A 7,645-nucleotide genomic window follows, 5' to 3' on the forward strand; every position below is an offset into this window, starting at 1 on the left:
GGGATAGCGTCTCCGTTCACCGCTTCGCCACCCACCGCTTTGAGTTCGTGTCTAGGTGAGCATCAGCTCGCTACTGGGGGCGGGGAGGGCTGGTCTGGCCGACGTGACCGCCGGTGCCAGCGCCGCCGGGGCACTCGGCTGTGGTAAGAAGGAAAGAGGGAGGGTCATATTTGTAAGATAGCTGACTGAAGAATAGTGCTGTGCCTCGGTTGGATTTAGTAGTAGAGGACGTTTTAGCAAATGTACCGGCGCGCACGGGCCTTCCCGTCGCGCGTCGTCGTCGCTTGGCTAGGCCGCGCCCCCACGTGGGCCGCGTCGGTGGAGCGCGAGCGCGTGCGAGCTGAGTGGACGTGGGCAGCGCCGCTGTCGTGGGCCGCGCGGTGTATTCCCGTTTCCTTTTTCAGTAAATTAGCAAATATTTATTCAATTTAGTTTTGAACTGATCTTTGTAAAATATAGTAAATTTTATAGATGTCCAAAAATAATGAAACAAAATTTGTTAGGTTCACAAAAATGCTATCTAGTTGTTGGCGTAGTTAGTTTACGGTTATCTGTGATAATTATAGATTCATTAATTCATTTAGGATAGCTTAGTATTATTTAGCTTAGTATTTTATGAATTTTTATGGTAAATTAGTGATAACGTGCACAGCGGCCGCAGCGGCGGTGCCCCCGCGCCTGATCGGGCCACTCCGGCGTCCGCGCTCACGGAGTCACTGGATACGGTGGTGTACTGCCTCATATGCCATGTCCGAGCTAGCACTTCAGGTCACACGAATGATACCTTTGCAGGCTATCAGATATTGCAGAAGCTGCGATCTCCTCGACTGACAAAAGGTGAAGGCATTGGTTGGAGAAAGCGTTGTAGCGAGAACGCATCTACTGTGACATCACCTTCCTAGGACCATATTTAGGGTCTGTTTGGTTCGCCTAATAGCTACTAAATTTAGTAGTTTTTCATTTAGTAACTTTTTAATCAAACGCTATGACTAAAAGCTACTAAAAGGACTTTAGTCCTCTCTAGTAACTCTAGAGTTACTAAAAGGGACTAAACCGTTTAGTAGCTACTAAAGTTTAGTAGCTCGAACCAAACACCCGGATCTCCTAAATTTTAGTCGCTGTCCCATCGAATGTTAGATACATGCATGGAGTATTAAATATAAATTAATTACGAAATTAATTGTATAGTTTACGACTAATTTGCGAGACGAATATTTAAGCCTAATTAGTCTATGATCTGACAATGTGCTGCTACAGTAAATGTGCTAATAGCGGATTACTTAGACTTAAAAATTCGTCTCGTGGAGTACTAACGGATTATGTAATTTATTTTTTATTAATATCCAAACACCCATGCAACATCCTCCCGACACACCTCCTAAATTTTAGTTGCCGCATCCAAACACCACCTTAGTCGAGGATGGGAAAGCGACGTGTCAGCAGCTGACGTGACTTGCGGAATTAGGAATTGTAGCGTACGTTGAGAGAAAAATAATCTTTTCTGCTTTTTCTCTATGGACCATACTCTCTCTTCTAAGCTATAGGAGCCTGCAGAAGAACCGCAGGCACTCCGTAAGGGTGTGTTTAGTTTGCGAAATAAAAATTTTTGGGTGTCACATTGATGTGTTGAAAGAATGTCGGGAGGAGTTTTTGGATACTAATAAAAAACAAATTACAGAACCCATTAAGAAACTACGAGAAGAATCTAATGATATTAATTAATCAGGCATTAGCACATGTGGGTACTGTAGCACTTAAGGCTTTTCATGGCCTAATTAGCCTTAAAAGATTCGTCTCGTGATTTTGTCAAGAACTGTGCAATTAGTTTTTTTTCGTCTACATTTAGTACTCTACGCATGTGTCGTAAAATTCGATTTGACACTTTGGGGTGAATTTTTTTAGAAACTAAACAGGGCCATCAGCCAACAAGCAACGAGACCATCAGCTAACTCACCATGTTGGGTAGGCTCTAAAACAATGTTAAAGAAAACATGACGAAAGACAAAGAGTTAAATGCATCATAGGCCCCTGAACTTGTAAGCGTGTATCACATAGGTTCCTGAACTTTGAAAATATATTTCTGGCCCCTAAACTTGTTAAGTGGTACACATAGGCCCCTAAACTTTGAAAATGCATTTATGGCCCCCTAAACTTGTCAAGTGGTACACCATATGCCCCTAAATAGTAACTTTTGCTATTTTTTCCAAAAAAAATTTAGAAATCCATTTGCAACGCTCCGTATACACAGTCATATATATACGGTACAGAGCAGCAGGGCATCCATCAGGCGATATGATGCAGCAGGGTGAGACAGGAATACAGTAGCCAATAGGTTTGGCATTGAACGTGTAACTGCATGCTCGGCGTGCATGCCTTGGTACAGTGGCGCCTGACTCGCTCGCTCTTTTGTGCCTGACCCCTGCCTGCCTGCTGCCTCCCTCCATGGATGGAGAGACACAGGGAGAGGACAGACAGACCTGCGCGGCTGTGCCAGTGCTGTTGCCAGCGTCTGACCGGTGCTGCTGGTGTTGTTGGCATGAGGAAGAAGAGAACCGGTGCTGCTGCAGTGCGCGCATGGCATGGCGCATGCGACCCAGGCTGAGGCCGACCGGCCGGGTGACCGGGTCAGGTCAGCCACGCACATGCATGCATGTCCATATAAGTCGCCATGCGCACACCTACATATATGTCGTCGTAGCACGTAGTACACCACACATCAGCACATGCATGCATGCATTGTACGTACCAGTGAGCGATCACTCATGCCAACGCAGCAGCAGCAGCTTCACCGACCTGGCCGGCCTCACCCTACTACATCATATCGCCTGATGGATGCCCTGCTGCTCTGTACCGTGCATATATATATATATATATATATATATATATATATATATATATATATATATATATATATATATGACTGTATACGGAGCATTGCAAATGGATTTCTAAAAAAGTTTTGAAAAATAGTAAAAGTTACTGTTCAGAGGCATGTGGTGTACCACTTGACAAGTTTAGGGGGTTAGAAATGCATTTTCAAAGTTCAGAGGCCTATGTGTACCACTTAACAAGTTTAGAGGACCAAAAATACATTTTTCAAATTCAGGAACCTATATGACACACGCTTACAAGTTCAGGGGCGTATGGTCCATTTAACTCAAAGACAAACTCTCTCCTTCTCGGCTGTGAGGGGTGAGAGGAGAGAGGAGAGGGGGAAAAAAAAAGGCTCGTGTGAACGGTGCTGAGGTTGTGTGCCACTCGGCACCGCCCCGACCGACGTGACGTGACGACGTCGGTGGTGACTGTTGTCAGTTTTCATTCGTGACGTCTCACGACGAGAAGCGCGCTCCTGGGGCAGTCGTCGCTGTCGAGTTGAAACGGAGCGGCGGCCGGCGTGGTTTCGGTTTCTTGGCTGGCCGCCTGGCCCGAGTTCGATTTCTCACCTGTGGTGCGTGCGTATATTCCGTAATACTCCCTGGTTCATGGTCCAGTTTTACAACTCTGATTCGATTGTTCTCGATTTTTTTTCTTTTCTATTACGGGTACAGACTTAGCTGCAGGCGCCGTCGCTGTCTGTCCCCTCCCTCGCTCTCCGTCTCCTCCCTCTCTGTTGGAGTGCCTGCTCGCCGGCGGACCCCGCCTGCTAATCGCCGCGTCCGGTGGCCGCGTTGCGGCGCCGGGGCGTCTCCTGCTGTGCCGCAGCCTGCACGCGGCATCCCTCCTCGGAAGGCGTGCGCGGCGCCGTCAGGTGTGGGGCGGGGCCAGGGCAGCAGGCCGTTCGTGCTCGTGCGCCAGAGTTCTCCGCTCAGGTCAGATGAGGCGCCTGGTCTTCTTTGAGTTCAACCTTAGATCACTCCTTCAGGATTGCTCTGTGATTCCGCAAAATCTGGAGCTCGGATTTCCCCATTTGGTACATTTCTTGTTACCTGCTGCCGTTAGCGGGCGCTGATACTGTTTGTCTTCCTCGATCCGTAGCTAGTTTCCATCTTTTGAGAAACCGTCGCAACAGTGCTCCCATAAAAAAAGTTGAAAAAACAGTGTTCCCATAGTCCTGGAGATGGCGCTACCTTTTAGCCCATCGTGCAAGAATTTACACATCTCGGGCTCTTGGTTTCCTGCTTTGTTGAAGGGATTAATAAATAGCAGTATTTCATCTACCCATGGAACTTGTAGCCGATCGATGGAGCTGTAGTGGTACTCCGTACTGGTCAATTGGATACGAATTCCAAGTTCTTCTCTGGAAACTTAGTGCTTCTTTATTGGTATTTATATTGAACTATTTATTAATTGCAGGGTCGTAGTAGTATGTAGTAGCTGCATTTCTTTACTATTGAGCACCTTTTCCATGTCATTTTCTTGATTACTACTCGTACCTTTTATGGGTCTGTTGGTATTAAAGCTAGCTGATAAGCCAGCTAAAGCTGATTTTTTTTTAGAGAAAAATACTATAGATTCTAGCTGATAAGTCGGTAGATTCCATGTCTCATGTTCCCACCCCATTTATTTAACTTGTTTACTTAGGGGGTGTTGGGTTCCATGGACTAAATTTTAGTCCATGTCATATCGGACGTTCGGATGCTATTTAGGAGAACTAAATATGAGTTAATTATAAACTAATTACATAGATGGAGACTAATTTACGAGACGAATTTATTAAGCCTAATTAATCCGCCATTAGCACATATTTACTGTAGCACACATTGTCAAATTATGGACTAATTAGGCTTAAAAAATTCGTCTCGCAAATTAGCCACAATCTGTGCAATTAGTTATTTTTTTCGTCTATATTTAATACTTCATGCATGTGTCCAAACATCCGATAAGACATGGACTAAAATTTTCCTGTAGGAACCAAAACCAAACACCCCCTTGCTTTTGAGATTCCTTGTTTGTGCCACATGATTGATGCTTCCTTGGTCACACGACCGGTAATATGCTACTCTTAGGAGGTGTACCCTGTATCTTTCTTTAATGGAACCTTGGTCTGCTGCATTTGTAGGCTCATAGCTTCCTTGTGGTGCCTGCCTAGAAAGTGGAAAAAAATAAGATACGTAGTGGAAGATGAGATCAGTCGCTCAGTGGCTTCGCCAGCTTTGCCGTTTCACCCAGCACCATGCAGCGAGGCACTCACCAGCCACCAGATTGATCAGGCCGCAGAATGCTTTAATCATGTGCGGTTCAACAACTCGTTCACTGAGCATGTTATGTCGTAACGGTGAAACTAGCAGATTTGCAAGCCCTGCCATGGAGTTGATGAGGTCCATGTTCTCCACTGAAGCGGCTGATTCGATCAAAGGTTCACTTCTCATTTCCCTTTATGTGTGGTGCCTTTCAATCTTTTATTTCTGGGGGGCATTTGAATCAACTTATTTGCTTTCTTCAACTTCTCTGTAGATATTAGAAGAGGTGGTCCGATGGTGGAATATGAGAGGAGAATAGCATCAGGAGAGCTAGTAGATGGCGATAGCTTTCAGGTGTTGTTCTGGTCCTTGACCAAAGGTTCATTTCTTGGATAGCTTCCATCAATGCTGTGGTAAAAAGTTTTCCCACCTCTTTATTGGCTCATACAGGTTGATACAATTCAACAATTACAAAGGCTCTATGAGGAGTTGATTGAGAATGAAGACGACTGCCAGCTGGACAGATATAAGTCATCTGAGAAATCAGGACGGTAAGAGCAGTTTTAGTGCGCTGAGGTGTCATCTTCTGTGTATAGTGCATTATCTTAACCTTAGTCTTTGATATTGAAGGAGTCGATGGCTATGGTCCCGTCTCATTACTCAGCCTTCTACCTATGCTCCAGTTAAGGGCTTTACCTCTATGGTGGTGTTGGTACAGGGAAGACGATGCTTATGGACCTGTTCTATGATGAACAGCTGTAAGTCTATCAGTTCTAGCTTCTAGGATAAGATCTCTGTTACACCACTTTATGGTAACCATGTTATGGATCGTCATTGTGTAAATACTGATTGAATCCCACTAGAACTTCCTCAGTAATCCTAGTCCATTACCAGTAGTTTGTGAATATATTAATTGTTCTTCTGGTACATCAGTCGGTATAAGTGATTCTATCACAACTGTTATGGCAACTATTCACATTCTAAGGCTCAATATTCTTTCTTTTTCATTCTTTTTAGTTCATGTGCAATTGTGAATTAACAGAACACATTGCAAAGATACTGAATGCATTAGTATAATATACACATCATTGTTGTCAAAAATTTTGAAGACCAGTGGCATGTGAATGAGAAGAAGGTACCTGGCTAGCAGAAGTAAAATGGCATCATTTTTTATTAATCTAATTTTAACTGGTTGCTCTGATACTATAACCTAACATTGAAATTTCTAGACAGATAGTTGACCTGTACTCTGAAAACTTGGCACATTGACATTTTTATCTATGAAGAGCTTTATGAATTTAGCAGTATGGTAACTGTAGTTTTACCTGTAATGTAATTCCATGCCACTGGGTGCTACATACACAAAGTTAGAGCGAGTACCCTATATTTGAGAATTCTCAGTGCTAAACTTTGATTTTTATCTGCATAGGAGAAACATGTTAGATAATTGGTCTATAGCCACAAAATGTTCATACAGATATATATCAAATATGTTTGTTCACATATAAACTATACCTCGATTTATTTCATTATAGGCACAAGCCATATAGAAGAAATAGACTTGAAATCAGAAATAGTTCACCATGAGTTGCATTCTTAGGCACTCTATATAGTGATGATCCTTGCTCATTGCAGAATTCACCACACTTTTACTTAAGAAATTCCCTTGCCATAAGGAATAGGTGCTGGACGGCTGACAGACTTGCTAGGAGAGGACTTCCACATCCCAGTCACTGTCCTTTCTGCGATCAGGAGGAGGAGAATAGCCAACATATCCTGACCACTTGTGTTTTGGCACGAGAATTCTGGTGTCGAATATTTTCGGTGTTGGGTCTGCAATATCGAATACCTAGCCCTCATGAAATTTCCTTCGCTGATTGGTGGCGCAAAGCTGTCAAGAAATTACAGAAGGATAAGAAGAAGGGGCTGAATACAGTCATTATTCTAGGGGCTTGGATCCTTTGGAAACATCACAATGCGTGTGTCTTTGATGGTGCTCAACCAAGAATTTCTGGCCTCATGGAAGCTTTCGAGGAAGAGGAGGAGTTGTGGTGTCTCGCAGGTGCACGAGGTCTACGGACTCTCGGTCTAGGTCACGGTCTGGGCTAGTTATTCTAGCTTATGTGGTTTGGTTAGGTCTCATCCATCTTGGTTGTTTATTTAGTGCAACCTATTTTGTTTCATTCAACCCCTCATGGCTCGGCCCGGAGTGAGGTGGTGGTGTTCATGTAAGGGGCCGAACCTTTTTTCTCTCTATAATACAAAGATGTGCAGCTCTCCTGCGCATTCGAGAAAAGAAAAAAAGAAATTCCCTTGCCATTTCTTGAAAATGAATTGTTCTGGTTTACTGAAGCTAGATTGATTATCATGGCATGTACCAGGAATAACCTTCTGCAATCTGTTGGTTAAAAGCTTTTTTAGAACCTAAGTGCAAAACTAGGTTAAGAAATTGGCATGAAATCATTCAATGTGACTATACATCTTAGTCACTATGATAATGACTGAATCATTAATGGAATTTTTTT

The 7,645-nt window shown here is 43.7% G+C and overlaps 1 pseudogene; it reads left to right on the top strand.

Moving 5' to 3' along the window:
* Positions 1-3,268: 3,268 nt before the first annotated feature.
* Positions 3,269-7,569, top strand: LOC136530396 (protein AFG1-like; annotated as a pseudogene).
* Positions 7,570-7,645: the final 76 nt, after the last annotated feature.

Source organism: Miscanthus floridulus, unplaced genomic scaffold (genome assembly GCF_019320115.1).
Source record: "Miscanthus floridulus cultivar M001 unplaced genomic scaffold, ASM1932011v1 fs_118_2_3, whole genome shotgun sequence".
NCBI classification, from domain to species: domain Eukaryota; kingdom Viridiplantae; phylum Streptophyta; class Magnoliopsida; order Poales; family Poaceae; genus Miscanthus; species Miscanthus floridulus.